At 36.2% G+C, this 20,829-nt stretch overlaps 1 protein-coding gene across 3 annotated transcripts in view; it reads left to right on the top strand.

Moving 5' to 3' along the window:
* The window catches only part of LOC131437159 (triple functional domain protein), a 181,212-nt gene that overhangs the window by 8,933 nt on the left and 151,450 nt on the right, over positions 1–20,829 (top strand). The window contains exon 1 of one of the 3 annotated variants that reach the window (XM_058606327.1): positions 18,304–18,452. The exons of 1 other annotated variant lie outside the window; for it this stretch is intronic. The gene's annotated coding sequence lies outside the window, so the exon portion shown is untranslated. Of the gene's footprint in view, positions 1–18,303; positions 18,686–20,829 lie in introns of those variants that run through there. One more of the 3 variants, XM_058606326.1, reaches the window with a different exon arrangement.

Below are 20,829 nucleotides of genomic sequence, written 5' to 3'. Positions count from 1 at the left end.
TAAATCACGCCGTAATTTTTTCCCTCATCAGAGCAAGCACGGCATGAATTGCGGAAAGTGTACAAAGCCAAGATCCCAAATACCGATTTGATAATACCAAATGAACCGTTTAATTAAGTTACTTCGATGCTCGATCCAAAATATTGATGTCATTTCCCTAGAATGTACAAAGCAGGGACAGTAGAATATTTCTCCTCCATTTGAAACTGAAATTTGGAACTGAGTTCTTGATCCATAAGAGTCAGTCGATAAAAAAAATGCTTACGTTCGGAACGGCAAAAAACAAGCACCGTATTGTGTAGTGAACAATAGAATGATCTCGAAATGAGTGAATCAAACGACCAAAAGCTACCGCTGCCACTATGAAAGAATACAATTATATTTGACTTAAGGCAGTGCAAATTGCGATACGAGAACTTGAATGTTTGCTTAAGAAGCAAATGCATCTTGACATTAAACGTGTGCAATTACTTCAATGCAACAAGACAAATAGTGTTTGATGCAATTTAATTCGCTAAAGACAATAACAATGTTCACTCAGTGAAGCATGAAAACATCAAGTACAACATACCAGTGTACATGAAAGATAGTGCTATAGAAGTACGTCTGCATGATCTACTCTCAACCGTATGTGATCCTTAAATTCGCAAAACTATCTCTCCGTACGGAGAGATTCTTTCCATCGAAAAAGAAAAGTGGAAGAATTTTTTCCCCGGTATTCTAAATGGCCTACGTTAGTTACGCATGCGCTTGAGGAAGCCTAAACCTTCTTATGTGATTTTCGGCCAAGATACAAGAGTTCCGTGAAAATCACTTGTTACATATGACAATCAGATGGCCACATGTCGATATTGCCAAAAAGCGGTTCACCATGCTTAGCCATGTGAAAAAGTAGACAAGAAGACATCTGCACCAAAGAACCACAGCGCTCCTTTCACACGAACCCCAAAAGCGCCTGGTGGTAAGAAATATTCCGCCAACAACAGTGATAGCGTGAATAGGGAACAACTGCTTCCTCTTCATATATTGGATAGCAATGAAAACGACTCTCCGCTTAGAAAAAGGATGACAACGAGATCCAACGATAATAAAAAAAAAAAACGACCACGTTAAGCGGAAGAGCGAATGAGCCGAAATACAAGTTTTATGAATTAAAAAAACTAAAACAAAATTATTTGGTTATCGGCTATCAAAATGTGCTAATAATTAGTTTTTGCAAATCAGCTAAGCCACCTTCGTTTAAATTGAGTTACATTATTTGTCATACTCGCTGACATTTCCTGATTTCGACGAAATGATTTAACTGGTATAAGGATATAAGAAGTTCTTCCAGCAAAATGGCATCAGGTGCTTAGGTTCAATTGCATACAGCAGTATTGAAAATCGTTTATCATGCAGCGCTCAAAACTCCTACATCCCGAGGCACAGTGGGGAGAAAACGATAAAAAACGACGCGTCAATAATTTTATAAAAACCTAATCATTTTATAAAAACCTAAGCAAATATTTTCAAAGTTAGTATTTCTTATGCAAATTTTTCCGTAGAATCGATTTATGATAGTTAGAAGATCCGCAAAACTTACTATCATGTCCGTTTTGCTCAAATTCTTTTTTTTCTGACTTTACTTTGAAAACTAACTTTGAAACTCTGGAAAAAATTGAATTAGATCAATCGGAAGGTATTCCTGATATGTTCATAAGTTAAATAAATGGATTGTTTTTAATAAGATTGACCGCAAATAACTGTATTCTGTTTTACCCCCAATAATATTCTTCCATGAGTTTTCAGAAAAAAAGTCCTACTGATCGGTGTTTGGACCAATTATGGTTAGACAAGACAGTTCTATGTTTCGCATATAGCCTCAAAAAATAATTTACAGATAGTCTCCATGATCGCATGCATCGTGCTACATTTTCTTTGGCATACCGAAAGCAGGCTGATTGCGGTTGATGAAAATAGATTGATATTACGAAGAAAGACCTAAAAATAAGATTACGAATGAATTCAATGGCCGCACGATTCTTTTTATACCGTTTTACCCCAATTTATCCTTTAACTGTGTCCTAAGATTTTGCTCCACATTTGGAAAATAAACTTTCGACTGTAGAGGATCTTTCTCCTTGCTTGCTGTCATTTAATTTATTTGTAATCTTATTTTTAGGTCTTTCTTCGTAATATCAATCGATTTTCATCAACCGCAATCAGTCTGCTTTCGGTATGCAAATGAAAGTTTAGCCAGAAATACAACTTTTGATATAAATTTGGGGTAAAACGGGTTTCACAGGCTAGTACTGTCATTCCCATTGTGTTTAATTGGATCACAGATGTTTTGTACGTAATATGAACCAATATTGATAGATAGTATTGGATCTGCTTTTGGATTGTAGGTCATATTTCAACTGAATATTATAACTAGAAATGAAATGGGGTGAAACGGTACAACGAGTTTTCTGCAGTCATTAAAATTATATGCACTCAATTTGTTAGACTTTTTTACATAAGAAACACTCTATTCGCTCTTCTGCAAGTTCTTCGGTTTTATGTTATATAATTAAGCTTGAATACAATGCAGTATAAAAAGGGGACCTTGGGGTAAAATGAACATGATAGCGTTTCGTGCGGTCCTTCTAAATACATGGAATCGATTTTACTGACCATTTTACACAAAAAAATGCTTTGTGGTCAGCTGTATCATGCCTCCAAAAAAAAAATCGTCGCGTTTTTGGTCTATTTTTCCCCACTGTGCGATGGTTCAAAACAACAAAACGATTGGTTGCTCATCAAACCAAAAAAGAGCTGTTTCAAGCCAAGATGCTTGTTTTTGAAACCGACTTTCGAACTGAGACCCGGATAGCCGAATTTCATATACGATTCGAGCATTACAGTCCCATAGACTGCTATTAAATTTTTGATCCGATTTCAGGTTCCGGAGTTACTGGGAAAAATGTGCAAAATAAATTAATAAAGTGCACTCAATTTTTCTCAGAGTCTGTTCATACAATTTTCATAAGCTTGAGTTTAAATGAAAGGTCTTAAGATCCCATATAATCCTACCGAATTTGAGCTGGATACGACTTTCGGTTCCGGAATTATAGGCTGATAAGTATATACATTTCATTTTCAGGAGCGTTTTTTTATACATGACACGAAAAAATTGAGCCAAAGATATTCAAATAGCCGTATAATTCTTCAGTCAGGCAGGTATGGTTAGTTGATTACCAAATACGTTGATTTCTTGGTATACCGGTATAGCCGTTCTGGTATCGGAAAATTGCTCGTGTGCTGCAAACCGGAAATCACTTTAATCTCTCAGAAATGACTGGATCGATTTTGATAAACTCAGATTTAATTAAAAAAAGTTGATGTATAATTTTATTCAGATTCGGTTTCTGGTCATGAAAATAATAAAGCAAAAAACGTTTAAATTCTTCTAAATTTCAACCAAAACCAACGAACCGATTTCAGCTCTACCGGTTCCCAGCTCCCGAAACGGTCCGAAAGTACCGGAAGTAGTGGTCGAAAACCTCAAAAAGGGAACTCTCTTAATTTTCTAAGAGACAACTGAGTCTATTTTCACTCACATAAAAGGGTCTACGTCTATAACTACTTTTAACTTTTGTTCGGATCTGACTCCCGGTTTCGGAACAATAAGGTGAAGTGTGTTTAAAATTTTGAACTTTCATTTAGAGCGAAAATGCAAAGAACGGAGATTCCTATAAACTTGGATCAAAACTGTAGAAAATTGAAAAGGTTTGGCTAATGTACACCTAAACTAAGGTTTTTGCTCTTAGTCAAAATTCTAAGGAAATTTTGTTGAAGGATCCCTTCCTTATTAATGAAAACATGAGTTATATGAGAAAGGTACCTACTATTAATCTAAGCTCCATTAGTCATCTCGTATACGAAAACCATTAGTTAGAGTGAGATCTGTTGTCTCTGTTCGATAGATTAACTTCAAGAGTAAGATAAAATTTGGAGCATTCGCTGCGAGTTCAGCTCAGCAGTATTGTACAATTTTCGAACTACTTTTTCTGCTGTATTGTGTCTCAGAGCCGAAGCAAAGATATTGTATTCGATTCTATCACAATTCATTGATCAAAGGTCAAGAAATCGGTAAAATAACATGGTGACTTCACTAATGCGATGACTTTTGGTACAATATTCCTATATTGTTTACATCTGTCAAGATTGAACACGTTGTATCGTGTTTTAGTGCGTTGAAAATTTGAGTATTTCGCGAGAAAGAAAGGTTTTTTATCCGTACTTTGGCGACTCGACGTTGTCACGCAGTGAGGTTTTCAATTGAAGTCCAGTGAAAAGAAAGTGCATTGAACTATAAACGACAAATATTTGTTCTCTTACAATCAAAATCTATAGGAGTGGTGGTTGACGAAACTTCCGTCAACTTCTTGGGCAAGTATATTTCGTTTCTGATTTGGCAGAAAATTTGCAAATGTAGTTAAATAAACTTTTCCTTAATCACTTCTGGAACAATCTACGGTGCGATTCACAAGCAAAGTGCTTTTTGAACCGTCTCTTGCTATTCAGAAGCAAGCACAAAGAATCAACTCTGTTTAGGCCTGGTCCTAGCATCCTGAAACTTGAAACGTGTCGGAGTGGTTAATTTTTTTCCAAAAGAGATTTGTGTCAACGAACTTAATTTTGCACCACAAGAGATAAACCCACAAAATTCACGGAAATTTTCTTCAATTTCATATTCTTGGGTAATTATAAAGCATTTCACAAACATTACAGAAAAAGTAATTTAGACTGGAAATAATCTTCAAAATTTGTGCTAGATACACATATTCAGTTTTACTTGATTTTACGTTTAGTCTAAGACTCACCAGTGCGCTAGTGGTCTTCGTATATCGGAGAATATCAGCTCAGAAATCATACAGTATAAGCACGTAATGCATATATCAAATAATTATTGTTTCGTCAATAAGCGATCAGAATAGATATCGTTATTTCATGCCATATCGGTTGTGTCACAACGGAAGTTTCATAAACAGTAAATAATGCCACAAGTTTCTTTCTAGTGAACGATGACAGAAAGAAAACAAACTCGAAACAGTTGAATTAGGAAGGTCGCATATGCTAAATGGTGTTTTTCATGCACGTAATAGTTGGTCTGAAATATTTTAGCAACACTAGCCTGAACGCTAGTGCTGGGCGGATTCAGATGACGTAAAGATAACCTTGCCGTGCACTATACCGATGAAAACTATTTTCAAACACAATTTTTTTTCACTGCAAAGTGAGTGAGTGAGCGAAAAAATGAGATGTATATCTTCGACGGATGGACAAAAAGAAAGTTTCATATGTGCGCGGTCTGATGCTGAGCCCTATTGAAACCATCCGAATGGAACGGGGGATATGACCGGAACCAAAATGTAGCACGTCAGAGTTTCGTATCTGCGAACATCAGAACGGTTTTTTTTTTGGTAGCCGCTTCCAGTTGAAATATCGCTGTTGGAACGGAAAGGGAAAACTAGTATGGAAATCCGAACGAAAATAGCGTCCGGAACAAGAAGTACAATATAATAAAAAAAATCAGATCGTACAAGATATCATAATACTTTGGTAATACATTCACATGACCTCCTTGCTGGTAGCTACGGATTGATACCGGTTGGGTTCGCAAAAATCATGTCGAAGAAGCGTGTCAAACAAAAAGGTTATTCCAAACTTGCACTACAAGGTATAATAAATGGTTGCCAATTCTAGGCAGTGTGTCTTCCGGTGAAATTTATCATTGGACCTAGCGGCTCCACTGCTAAATCGGTTGACGCAGTCAAAATTATGGATCGCCGAATTGTTGCCATTCTACAGCTAGGCTGATGCGCTTTTTAATGTCTAGAAGGTTGCCTTCGGTACGTACAGAAAGGTGTGGCACGTGATGACATCATAAAAGATGAAAATCAATACAGAGGTTCGGTGGAATCGACACAATAGTACCGAAAGTAGGCAAAGTTATCATAAGCAAGGATACTAATTCCATCGTGTAATGAGTGCATTAGCGTTTTGCTTTTTTTTTGGCGAATTTATTGTATTTCTTTCTACAACACCAATTGATTTTGTTAAGATTAGGTATAAGTTAACCCAACCTTTCAATTTGTAAACAATTATGCCAAATAATTAAAAAGAACTATCTTGTTTTTGGCAGCTTTCACCCTAAGTGACAATTCGAGTAGCGAGCAACTATCATAGCCTACAAATTGATATAATTTTGAGCCGATTTTAGAAGAATCTTTTCCTATTTTGCATTGTCGCTCTAAATGACGGTTTGCCGTTTTAAGCACATACACATTTTTGGTATAGTTCAGGAACCGGAAGTCGGATTCGAAAAAATATTCAATAGCGTTCTATGGGACAATAAGACGTTTTATTTGAGCCTAAGTTTTTGAAAATCGGTTCCGCCGTCTCTAAGAAAATCTAGTGCATAGTTTTGTCACATTCACACTGATTCGAATTCGACCCTTCAGTGTTCTGAATGATTGCATATCCATTCTATATGAGATATGCAAAAAAACTGATTAATTCTAAAGTAATTTTGTGGATAGTTTACCCTAAAAATGGCTGATTGGTTTCAGTCTTGAAAAAGACTGGTAAGTTTGGAATATAGTTCTTCTGAGCTAGTGTTTCAGATAGCCTTGAAAAAGACTGGTCTAATTTACTGTAATTCTACATCAACCCTTAATTTAACTTACCACAACGCACAGTAAGGAAAAATGCATTGTGGCAAGTGACCGGGAAAAGTCGGGAATTTCGTTTCACCGGGAAAAAGTCGGGCATTTTAGAGCAAATCCGGGAAAAAATTTACTAGCCCTAATTATAGTAAATCATGATTTTCCTGATTCAACAAATGAAAAGTTGAAGGTAATACTCAATTTTTGCGTTTAAGTGAGAAGTTCAGTAAAAGTTTTGAAACATCGTATTGTCCCACACAAGTTTTACGGTACACAATTCATTGGAGATGGGCCCAACATCCCATGGCTAATATAGTATTGGAATACACTAGAGATGGGCAATCCGTTCACGAACAGTTATTTCTCCTCGAAGAGTGAGTGAATTTGAGTTTTTTATTTAAGAATGATAGTTCTTTATATAGAAATGAAAAAAATCGAATTCTTTGAGGACGTATACAAGTTAGTTGCGTTTTTCGGAATGTTTGCTGGTAGAAGTTACACACTTTCGTGACTTTTGATAACGTATAAAAATAGAATGATTGTTGGTAAAAATACATGCAAAAAGTACTCACTATTATTGAATCTGTAATCTGTAGCTCTTATATTGTTTTCGAAGAAACATACAAAGTTTTAGAAGAACGAAACCAAAAAGGTTAAATACGGGATAAAATAAATGATGTATAAAAAAGAAGAACGAAAGAACGGTTAAACAGAAACAATTCTTTCGGTAGAACTAAAGCTTGCTTCAGATAGAATTGGAACAAAGACAATTGCCTGTATTTTAGTTATTTATTATTGAATTCAAGATCTTGTTTTATACAGATGTAGCCTTTTCTGTATACTTTTAAGAAAAAAATACGGATAAAATTATTCGTCACGGTTTCGAAGGAATTCTCAAATTTTTCCAGTAACACGGCTCATTAGGCAGCGCACACCTTCTTCGTCCATCGTTTTAGCTATATTATTCCACCAGGTCGTCATCTGATTGATGTATTTGACAACCTTTCCCTTTGCCTTGAGTCTCCTCTTCATGATTGCCCAATATTTCTCAATAGGGCGGAACTGGGGGCAGTTGGGTGGGTTAAGGTTTTTCGGAACAAACTAGACCCCTTTCTCTGCATACCATTCTTGAACGACTTGGCTGTAATGACAGCTTGCCAAATCTGGCCAAAACATTACGGGATGGTAGTGGGATCGAATGAACGGCAAAATTCGTTTTTGGAGACACTCTTTTTGGTATAGTTCCGATGTCATTGTCTTATTTGTAACGAAAACTTTCGTTTTTTGCCACAGCTGCAAATGCCCTGCCAAATCATAAATTTTCTTGCAAATTTGTCGGCAAAAACAAATTTAAATTCGGCTGGAACATCCCCCCGAACGGTTGCCAAGTTAAATTTTTGACCTGAGATTTGCCCGAAGTCAGCCTTGACATAGGTTTCATCGTCCATCGGAAGACACCCGTCGAACTTGGTCAGCACCTGGTCATATAGTTTCCGAGCACGAATTTTGACCACACTATTCTATTTTATAATCCGTTTTGACCACTTGATTCCTTCCCGGAGTCGAGTTCTCCTCACGGTACTATGGGCAGCACCGAATTTTTTGGCCAAATCACGGTCCGACAGATTAGGATTGCTCTTAATCGTCTTCAAAATCTTACGCACGCATAATGCTATATTAAATGCTGGGAGTGTAATTAACAAAACAGCACTCAAAATCATATAATCATATAAGGAAACTGTCGAACCGAAGAAACAGTTTCTAATCAAGATTAGAGCTTATATTTTCATATTTTCACTCTGCAAATCTCCACCTGTTCACCCTTTTCACAACCGGAAGTCGAATCCGGATGAAATTCGTATGGGACCACAAGAAAATCGGGTCAGCCATCTCTGAGAAAATTGATCGCTCAAAAACATTACATACATAAACAATTTCTGATCTTTATGAACTGTCCTCCGGGCCTTAGTTCCAAAATCGGTTTTCGCAGTGATTGCATAAATTATATGTATGATAAAGCCAAGAACAGGGTGGCAAGTGACCGGGAAAACCGGGAAAAAATCGGGAATTTGGTTTCACCGGGAAAAACCGGGACAAAGTCGGGAATTTTAGTGCAAATCCGGGAAATTATGATGCTGAAAATCGTTACTAAGACTCGGACTAATCAATGTCCGAGTCTTAGTAACGATTTTCAGCATTATAATTTTCCTAATAAAACAAATGAAAAATTGAAGGCAATTTTGTGTTTGAACTAGAAGTTCAGTACAAGTTTTGAAACATCTTACTGTCCCACACGGGTTCAATGGTGCATAATCTATTAAAAATGGGGCCAACACCTCATGTCTCAACGGTTTTTGTATGCAATTTTAAATCAATAAGAGCTTTCTTAGTTTTCATCAATAACAACACAATGAATGCTCATAATGAAAAATAAGGATAATTTGGATGCTTCTGCTGGATTTCTATTAAATTTCGACAAATATTAGAAAAGGTTCCAAGTGCAAATGACAGTTTCTCTTTGTTTATATTCTCTTTTAATTATTACGGCTTATTCCTGTATTTTCCAACATTTTTTTAACAACAGATCGAAAGTTGATAGTTTCAGTCGTTATTCTCAGCAAAGTGTAAGATAGAAGGATTGCCGATAGGAACGTAATAATCGAAAGAAAGAGTAAAGAAAGAGGAACTGTTATTTGCACTTAGGACCTTTTTAGTGTTTGTCTTCAAATTTCAGAATAAGTATGCATAATCGTAAAAGTAGCATCAGGTAACATGCTTAATCTTTTTCTAAGAATTCTTAGGAGTCGTGTTTTTAGTTGCCAGCTAATGATTCCCCTAATTTCACCAAAATTTGTCTCAGTAATGTCCAATTGTGAGAATACTTTATCCACCGTTTGCAAGGAGTATTTGATTTCCTTCTTTGACAGCTGAAATTAGTTTTTCAGAATTCTGTTTTCTGGCAGTTGAAAACAAACGGTTCTGATATCATACCATATAAGCAGTGCACAACCCGTAAATTTTGTCACGAGACGCCACTGGTTGTTAGAAAGAATCGGGTTTGCGGGAGGAGTGTTGTTCTTTAGTTCATTCATTTTTAATTTTTAACCTTATACTTTTTCCAGACTATACCAAGCTAGAAAAGTATTGGAATACACTAGATATGGTCAGTCCGCGAACGATCCAAAAGAACTAGTTTTCCTCGAAGAGTTGGAGTTCTTTATTTAAGAATAATAGCTCTCTATTCTTCTCAATGGAAATGAAAGTAATCGGAACGTTTGCTGGTTTGAAGAATGATCGTTGCAAAAAGCACTCACTATTATTGCATCCGTTTACTACAAAATATAAAAAAACGAGAAATTTTAGTCTCGCGCACCGGGAAAACCGGGAAAAACCCGGGAAATTGGAAATCGCTAATTCACTTGCCACCCTGCAAGAACGATTTCTTCCCATTGTTATGTGCACTTGGCATAGTGAATATTTCCTATTTCTAGATCTAAAGATACCCAAAAAATACTTTATTTCTTAACTCTCGATGTTCTTTGGATATGGGATTTCTAGAAATATTCAAAAAAATACTAAACATAGGCGATTTAAGCCTGTTCTAAAAACCGGGAATTTTTTGTTCCGCGCACCGGGAAAAACCGGGAAATTGAAATCAATTCACTTGCCACCCTGAAAATGGATAAAAAACGCGACGACTTTTTGGAGGCATGATATAGCTGACCACAAAGCATTTTTTTGTGTAAAATGGTCAGTAAAATCAATTCCACGTATTCAGCAGGAACACGCAACACGCTATCATGTTCATTTTACCCCAAGTTCCCTCTTTGTACTGGATTGTATTCAAGTATAATTATTATATAACACCGAAGTACTTGCAGACGTAAAAAGGTCGAACAAATCGTTTGCATATAGTTTTATTGACAGCAGGAAAGTTGTTGTACCGTTTTACCCCATTTTTATTTTTGTTATAATATTCATTTGAAATTTGATCTACAATCCAGAACCAGATCCAATACGATCTACCAATATTGGTCCATATTACGTAGAAAACTTCAGCGATTCAAATACATGCAATGGGGATGACAGTACTAATCCGTTTAACCCCAATTTGTTTTCAATGTCGTATCACTGGTTATACTTCCTGTCGCATTTCAAATGGAGGCTGATTGCGGTTGATTAAAATCGACAGATGTTACGTAGAAAACCTTTAAAAATAGATTACAAATAGATTCAATGACCGCATGAATCATGTTATACCATTTTTCCCCAATATTGATAGAATAAATTAGAGTAAAACGATATAACAAGATTTGTGTGGTCATTGAATCTATTTGTAATCTACTTTTTAGTGATTTCTACGTAACATCTGTCGATTTTTTTCAACCGCAATCTGCATCCTTTCGTGAAACAGAACTAACTTCGATTTTTCAGCAACGGATAAACCGATTCTCACAAATCATGATTCAAATTGAAGCTCTTAGTGTCCTAAAAGATGCTGTGCAATTTCATTCAGATCCGACTTCCGGTTTCGAAATTAAATAGCGATTAGTATCAAAACTTCCAATCTGTAATTCAAAATGATGCAAAACCGGTACGCATCGGTACGTGCTGGTACGGAAGAAGAAAACACCACCGCCTAGCACACAGCATGCTTTGTTCAATTTTATATAGCTTGCAGTGTTGCCAGATTTAAATCTATATTAACAGCTAAACGCTCGGGTAGGGATTTTCAACGAATTTATTTTTCAAAAATTCATAACTCTTGATACAGTTGATCAATTTTGATGCGTCCAGTGTAAAAAAAAACAGATTCTAGTCCATACTGACTCATACCGCAGCGGTCCAAAAACAACGGAGTTATTCCTGATCACGTTGTGGTATGTCTGTTCTGCCGTTAGAAGTATGTTATGAAGGTGGCAAAAAGTAGTTGATTAAACAGCTCTAAGTGGAAAGTACTTTTAATTTACATCAAATATGCAGATCAACTAAACTGGAGTACCCAAATTAGTTTTGAAAGTCTTCTAACAACTTGAAAAGTCCTGAGATGATAAGCCATGTCAAATTTCAAGCACAATTCTATGGGACCACAATCCGGATTTACCGGAATTGGACATTGCATTTTAGGAGTTCTAGTAAGTCCTTCACATTTTATACAATTTCTGGATTAGTCCAATACTTATATAAAATTTTATGTACCAAATACTTCTTACGGCAAAACAGACATAGCCCAACGCGATCTGGAATAACTCCGGTGTTTTTGGACCGCTGCGGTTCCATATGAGTCAGCATGGACTAGAAGAAAACTTGTTTTTTTTACACTGGACGCATCAAAATTGGTCAACTGTATTAAGGCTTATGAATTTTTGAAAAAATAAATTCGTTGAAAATCTCTACTCGAGCGTTTAGGTGTTAACTTAACATAACTGTTTACAAATTGAAAAAAGATTCTGATAGTTTATACGCAAATAAAATTATTGATTCTATTCAAGTTTAATGATAAAATCTTGACAGAATCTCCTAGTGATGTTTTTGAAAATATAAGTAATATGTGAAAGGCATCATTACACCACTAGGTGGATTAAAAAGGTGTTTTTTCAGAGTTTTACAGTCAGTTTTTCAAAGTAAGTTGAAAAAAGAGGAATTATAGGCAAAACGAGCATGATAGTGGATTTTGTGGCAATGCTAATTATCATCAATCGAATCTACGATTATTTTTTCATAAGAAATAATCACTTTGAAAATGTTTACATAGATTTCTATGAAATTATTGAAATAAGTCGAGTTTTTATCCTTTTTTCGCCATTGTGCAACGGTTTAAAAATAAACAACGATGAATTAATTTTAAACTCAGTTTCGTGTTACAAATATATGCAAGAGTAATATTGTAAATTGTGTAGGTGATTCAAAGTTTGATTAACAGACCGTAAGTGGACCGAGGGCCTTACCCTTCCGCAGGAATTTCAACTGTCAATGTTTATTTTTTTTTTACACGTTTGGACTGAGTTTGCGGTACAATACCAAGGACACCGATAATTATCGTATGTTCGAGCTCTTACCTACAAAAGGATTGTAATATCAAGACTTTGCTTAGAGATTGCTGTCATTTTTTCCTTTTTCGATTAAACAGATCTCAATATTTGTAGTGTTATTCTGTTTCCTGTTTTGAATCCATTGGGTCACATTTGGAAACTTTTCTAATGCGTACCAAAGATTCCTAAAATCCTATTGTAACTAACTTCACCTGGGAGTATTTTTCTTTTTCGTATATCGTAAAATGGGGAGAGAATAATTTAGTTTTCTAATTAAATACCGATCACCTATATCGACAACTTGGTGGTCTTCACTTTCGTTGCCATTATTTTCTGTTTTCTTCTTCGAAGATGCCACACAGTGTAACGCCTGTACTTATATATCGTATTCCACGAGAAATGCCCGCAGGGTGCTTTGAAAACGAACGACTGAAAGCGCTCGAATAACGTCTGGCGCTGGACAATCGAAATGACGGTCGAAATGCGAAGCGATTGAATAAAGCGACTGACTGAACTGCCCATACTCGCATGTCAGTCCCATATAAGAGTTCTGTCTGTTGAAAAAAAATGAAGATTTTAATTTTATTTTAAAATTTTTAGATATTTTTTGGTAACAGAACGCTAAATTTTGGTACCGTTGTACAACATTTTTGTAATTCACCATGTGTATTTCATTGTTATCTCGATGTATTTTGCTCTGAATGAGATTAAATTAAGGATAGACTTTATTCGTCAAACTAACTACAAAAGGCGAGCATTCGTATGGGACTGATATGCGAGTATGGGCAGTGAAGGTGTAGAATGAAATGCAGGAAACTTTAAATGGGAGAAAGAAACACTCGAGCAAAAAATTTTCAAAAACAAAAAAAAAAATGGAATGCCTTTGAATGATGAGCTCAGTTTGCGAAGAGCGTATATTGGTAAGGAGGAAGACTCATATGTGGATGTGGTTAGATTAGAATAACCATCAAACATGATTCATTTCTGCAATGGTGACCGATAAAGTGGAAAATTGTGCGTTCTATTTATCAATCTTTAATAATTATCATTACCATCGTGCAATCGAAGATGCAGGAAGTAGAAATTCGTTTGAAATCTCATCTTTAGAACCATGATTGATGAGCACCAAATATAATTATTGATGTTATGCCTGTTGTCGTTAGAATTGGTGGAGTTTGAATTGAATTTTAATGTCCGTCAGCATCACGAGAAACCCTGCTTTAAATTGAGCTATAGTTGCCATCAAATCCTTATCATGCAATCTTATAATCGGAATATATCAGTAATCAATCAGCAATACTTGTCAATTATCGAACACTTTTGAAAATGTTTGCTTCGTCATTTATATCAGTGTTTGGAGTTTCTGGAACCGGAAGCCATAAGGTTTTTTAAATTAAAGTCTATTAAAGTACAGTCTGGAATGGAGTTGAAATCGATTTCTCAGAGATAGCTTTGGATTCCACTATTTAAAACTCTTGTTTTAATCCAACTAATGGTGTAATGTTGCCTTTCTCATATTATTTTCATGATTTTCTATATATTGCAGCACGATTCTTCAAAATACCTCAAATTGAAAATGTTTAGAAACCAGTTTGAAGACTTCTTTTGAATAATACTACTACATTTCTAATGTGTAAGTTAGTGAAAATCGATTCAACCATATTCGAGAACATTAAGTTAGTTTCATTTTAAAGATGTTGACCACAGTTGTTTCATAATTTCCGGAACCGAAAACTGGATACCGGTATTGCGAAATTCCACCAGTTAAGATAAATTTCGAACTAAAAAATGAGTTTAAGCACATTCCCAAATTTTGAGGGGCTGGGGTCCACTAGGAGATTGATAGTACCTATTAGCTCTCTCCGGACAGTACCAGCCTAGATGCCGTGTGGAATCCGGCGGAAAAAAATGAACCAAGAATAGATCCACTGGGTTCCTGCTTCCATGTCGTAAAAGGCGACAATTGCTGGAGTTTCTTTTTCCTTTCAGTTATCAGATATTTTCGAAGTTTCACTTCTGATTACTCTATTTTACTAAATTATCTCTTCATTCAACCTATCAATTTCCGTCTAACTTCGGAGAAAAGTTTTATTTGGATTGTTTTCTTCTTCCATGTTATTGATTGTCTTTTAGGATTATAAATTGAATGATAAAAATCAACTATTGCGCAAATCCGTTGATATTACAAAGTTAATAACAGAGATAACATATAACGGTATATTGTATTCCTTTAAAAAAAACACTTGATATTAATATTTCAAACAATAAATAATATTTTTCTCGATAGCCGGCTGCCCAGATCAACCAATATAACCAATTAATAATTTTAATAAATAATTAAAATAATAAAGCAGTAAAAATAAAGAATCAAGACGCGCGTGAAATCTGTTGACCTTTATTCGGTGATTCAAAATGATTTTATAACAACTGTATGTCAATGCAATGAATTCCTCGTTTATTTTGTATCACGTAATTTCATTTATAAAAAAATTGGGAAGTTTTTATTCTTTACGCGGTAGTATTGCAAATTTTTCTTTAATTTCTTCGAATAAGAGCTATGAATCAAGACTTCCCGGGACTTCAATATAGGATATTGTTGAAACGTTAACTCGGGAAGTCAGTGAGTTTAGTGGTGCATCCGAGCATCTTGAAACCGGAACATGAGTTCATCCGAGCATCTTGAAACCGGAACATGAGTCGCGCGCGAAATCAATACTGAAATTTTTACTAACAAATATCCTTCTCCCGTGACACTTGTGGAGTGCGCAGTAGTATATACGACCTCTAGTAACAACAAGTGTTGGACTAACATCCCTTCCCATTCCTTAGACGATCTACGTTCGGGCCTGGCCGGCGCTGGTACTGATCAATGAATTCTGGGATTACCAGAAGATGTACATTGAAGGATGATTCACCAGTCCCAGGTTGGATCATGTAGAAATTCCCTGTACAATTTCAGCTAATCCCGATCAGTAACGGAGTAGCAACCAAGGGTGGTCGCTCAAGCTCTAACTCAAGCTTAAGCACATTCCCAAATTTTGAATTTGAATGACGGTATGAAATAAATTACGGGTCCAGTATAACTGAAAACAGTTCGTATGGCCATAAACTAACATGACCTAGAACACTTTCGAGTACAACTTAGAAGATATTATACGATTTTCTATGATGATTTGAAATTTTGTAATGTAAGAACTGTAAACGTCATTTGGCATAATACCGTTTGGCATACCGCTATTTGGCATAAAGGTTATTTGGCATAACGGTTATTTGGCATAATGGTCTTTTGGCATAATGGTCATTTGGCATAATGCCATTTGTCATAATAATAATTGGATAGTAAGTAAAATTTCGTTTGCGTTACGATCGAGTTATGTTGTGAATTTTATATTCAGTCCAAATATTTCGATAATATTAGGTGAACTAGCATCATCACATATTTTTTATTTTTAAAATTCTGTAGTAAATAGCATACTATCATTTTATACAAGCAACTCAGTGCTAGCACAATATTCTGTTCGTCATAGATGATTCAGGTCGAGACGACCGAAGGCCGCGAGTGCGCCGGCGACCCCCTAATTGGGGGCGTTTGCCCAGATAACCCAAAGCTAGGAGCTATCCGTTAGTTAAGTCCGAACGACCGGCAGCGAGGTCGGACAGCAGGTCATTAAAAACAATGAGGCGTAGCCGCATTAGACCTTTCAAAATTGCAGTAAATTAGAACAGTTTCTATTAGGCAGCATGTTCATCTGTTATGCCAAATGACTGTTATGCCAAATGACCATTATGCCAAATGACCATTATGCCAAATAACCATTATGCCAAATAACCATTATGCCAAATGTCGTTATGCCAAACGGCTTTATGCCAAACGTGGTAGCCCCGTTAGAACCGGAAGTCGGACTTGAATATTTTTATGAGACTATCCGACCTGTTAATTTGAGTTAGATTTTATGAGTTCACAGACTGTCTAGATCTGCAAACTAGACACATTATTACCCAACTTAAAGGATTTGCTACTAATCACAATGTTTGTTATGAAAAAATACTCTTGAAATTGACATTTTTACTCTTAGCACCCTATCTCCGCAACCGTAACTTGGATCTGAATAAAAATCGGAATATTCTTATCGTATTTGAAGACCTCTCAGTTGAATCGGTTGAACAATCTTCGAAATAAAAGCAAAGTCTTGGCATTACATTCCTTTGGTGGAATTTGGCCTTTCTGTTTCAACAGACTTCGCAGCCGATTCTTAGTGTACAGAATCATTGCATGGTTAGTACTATTGATCCTACTGACACTAAGAATCCTTCCAGGTCGGGGCTCGAACATACGACAACTGGCTCGTAAGACCAGCCTCCTATGCATTGAACCGCCATCCCGGGACGAAACACGACATTATTTTCAATTTTTTGGTGAATACCACCCTGTAAAAAGCGAAACCGAAAGTCGGATCCAAATGAAATTTTGGAACTTTGTTAGGAATCGTAAGACCTTTCATTTGAATCTAAGTTTGTGAAAATCGGTTCAGCTATGTTCGAGAAAATTTTGTGACATTATTTTAACTTTTTTGGTGCATATCACCCTGTAATTCCGGAACCGGAAGTCGGATCCTAATGAAATTCAGGAACTTTTTATGGGATCATAAAACCTTTCATTGAAAGTAATTTTGTGAAAATCGGCTTAGTAATTTCCGAAAAAATGTAGTGACCCTATATGTCACACACACGGACATTTGGTCGGTTCGTCGAGCTGAATCGAAATGACATTCTGCTTATCAGTGCATTTGCAGTTTTGGTTGAGCTGCTAACGGTATAATATAAACCGCTAAGCAGACGTGAAATTTATGTATTTTGCATCGAAATGCGGTCACAAAGTTTCGTTCTTTCAGCACTTCAGTTAAGAAATGGTATTTCTGTGCAAAAGGTATTTTGCAAATAGCACAAACTTTACGTCTACTTAGCGGTTTATGTTGAACCTTTAGGTGGCGTTAGTGATTCAACATATACTGCTAATGCACTTCTGAGCCGAAGACGTAACGTACAAAATCAGCAGAAAGAAAGACCACTATCACAACGCATCGCAATGTTTCGACCGTTTCTTATAATTAGCAAAGCAAATTTACCAACATTTGAGTATTCAATAACTTTGTAGAATCAATCATTTGGCTGTTTATGTGTCAATGTGTAAATCCAGTATTCTACGATTCTTCAAACCTGATTGTATCATTCCGATGATGGTTATCTAGTTGGATCATCTGATCGAAATTCTGTTCGACCCGTCCAAAAGATACGAAATAATTTATTTGGAATGAAAATTGCTTTTTTGAATTGTATACGATTTACTAGCAATATGAGGAAATCAAATACTTCTTACAAATGTCACTGTGAAGCATACAACTACTTGTTTCGTGCACGGCTTCCAAACAATTAAGCACGCTTCCGAACCTAACCTTGACAAAGGTTATCTATATCTATATGGTGTTATACAACATTTTTCAGTCTCATAGACACCTACTACTTAGAATGTAACTGAACAGACAGCATTGGCAATTCGACATTGGTCTTTCAATTAGTGTCCTTGCTTCTGTAAGTTCAGACTTCACTCGCAGTTGATTCCACTTGCCACTTTCCATTTGACTCTTACGCTATGCGCTTCAATCGGTTCCAATTTCAATTTCTCTGCTCGCGTCACACGGCATCATCGAGGCCTGTATGTAATCATATGGTGAATATTAATTATACCGACGACTTTCATAACAAAACCGAGGCACTTGAATTGTGAAAATTGACGGAAAAAGCGCTAGATTTCCTTCTTTACATCAACCGCGATGAAGAGTAAAATGAGTGCAAATAAATAGTGGAAAAATGACGAAATCACTGAGATAGCTGTTTATCGTGTCGTTTCCGGATTTAAATTCTTTCAATTATTCGACGTGCTGCATTTGTATAGGTTAAAAGGTATGGTGGAAAATGTACAATTAGAAAGAAAAAAAATGGAAGCCCCTGCAGTGAATATGCCTAGACGAAACGCGCTCGTTCGCTAGTAAAACCATTGTGTGTGCAGGGAAATAAAGGAAATTCTTGCAGAACGCCTTTGGCGAAGCTGTGATACATTCAGCAATCTTAATTAGAAAGCTTTATACCATTCTTCATTAAATTGCAGTGCAGATGATAGTAACTGCCATCGACCAGTGTTTCCTAACGGGCAACGATTTTCCGGGAAGTTGAATGCCGTCCGGTCTCAAGGGCTTGTCTGTATCTTTACTCTATGGAAAAATAGCGTACTTATGGTACCATGGATAAGTTTGAACATCTCTTATCATGGAAACGCTTTGGTAACGAATGCAATCGGATAACTCAGGAATGCGCGATCCTAATAACGAATATCCTGGACCATAACATAGTTAAGCAATTATTCTTCCATACTCAAATATTTAGGAAAATTTACAATATAAACACGAAAGCTTAACGTGAGTAACTACCGTGTCCTATGCATAAGATATTTTCTTAAAAACACTTATCTTTTCGAATTTCGTTCTGAGTTACTAGTTTTCAATTGGGTAATGTAGCCAAGTTTGTCTTGTGTAGAATATATGTTACTCGCAATACGCCATCATGAGCCGTCTTGATGAGCCTGATCTTTTTTCCGAGATAATGGGCCGTATGAATAAAATGTAGTAAAGTCTGTTGTTTGTAGTATCTTCTCAAAAACAAAGTCCACAGAGTATAACGCGGTTTGGTATGAATAAAAAACAAGTTCGAACATGTAGTTAAGGCTACTTCCGAATTTAAGCATTTACTGCATACCGTATCGAACAGAGCCGGAAAAGCTGGCATAAGCATGCACAAAGCAAGAAACGTACTTACGAGGTCTGTTCAAAAAGTACCCGGAATTCTCATTTTTCAAAAAAAAAAATTTATTTATTCGTCTACATCCATATGGTCACCTTCAAAGTAATCCCCCCTAGATATAATACACTTATGCCAGCGTTTTTTCCAGTCTTCGAAACACTCCTGATAGTCACTTTTTGTAATGCTCTGTAGCACTCTCAGCGATTCTGCCTTCATCTCTTCAATCGATGAAAAACGCTGTCCTTTCATGGGTCTCTTCAACTTTGGGAACAGAAAAAAATCACACGGAGCGATATCTGGTGAATAAGGAGGTTAGGGCATGATTAAAGTCTTGTTTTTAGCCAAAAAATTGATCAAAATTCAGCAGTTTTGGAACGAATTTTGCTGCCACTCGTTTCATGCCCAAAACATTTGAAAAAATATGATGGCATGAGCCAACTGATATGCCAACTTCATCAGCAACTTCTCTAATAGTGATTCGGCGATCATCCATAATCATTTTTTCCACTTTTCCCACATTTTCATCGATTATTGACGTGCTGGGTCGACCGGAGCGTTCGTCGTCTTCAACGTCTTCGCGGCCATCTTGGAAACGCTTATACCACTCGTAAACACTTGTTTTTTTTTTCATAGCAGACTCACCGTAGGCTCTCTGTAACATTTCGCACACTTGGTTACACTTTATTTCATTTTTCACGCAAAATTTAATACAAATTCTTTGACTCTTCAATTCTTCCATTGTTTAAACTAACAAAAATCGCCGAGCTAAAAAAAACACGTCTACACCAGCCGCTACAAGACAGAATGTAAACAATGAATACAACTGAAAATTTCACCATACATTAGGGACATATGCACCAACACAATAAAAAGGCGGGTGGGTAATGTCAGAGACATAACTGGATGTCGTGAATACGAAAACAAATGACATGTTCCTTAACACTTCCGAATATCAAATAGTTGATCAATTGTATGAATTATGCAAGCATTCCCCTTTTCCACATTTTTCGCAAAAACAAAGAAGGCTTCACTTGATCTCGATTACTGTGAATTTCACACAGCGAAAAGTGCAAGAATCTAACCAAACTGTTCTACATTTGCACTAAACTGAGGATATTTTTTTTCGATTTGCGAACAACACATCCTAATAGTTCTTCAGAAAACTTTTAGAGCCATTAGAACGGCTGATTTTTTATAATGCTTTCCAACGATGCTTATTCATCCATCGAAATGACTGGCAGCTGTGACGT

The sequence above is a fragment of the Malaya genurostris genome, chromosome 3 (assembly GCF_030247185.1).
Source record: "Malaya genurostris strain Urasoe2022 chromosome 3, Malgen_1.1, whole genome shotgun sequence".
Lineage (NCBI taxonomy): Eukaryota > Metazoa > Arthropoda > Insecta > Diptera > Culicidae > Malaya > Malaya genurostris.
Note: the sequence above shows the minus strand (reverse complement) of the source record. Positions and strands in the feature narration are given on the sequence as shown.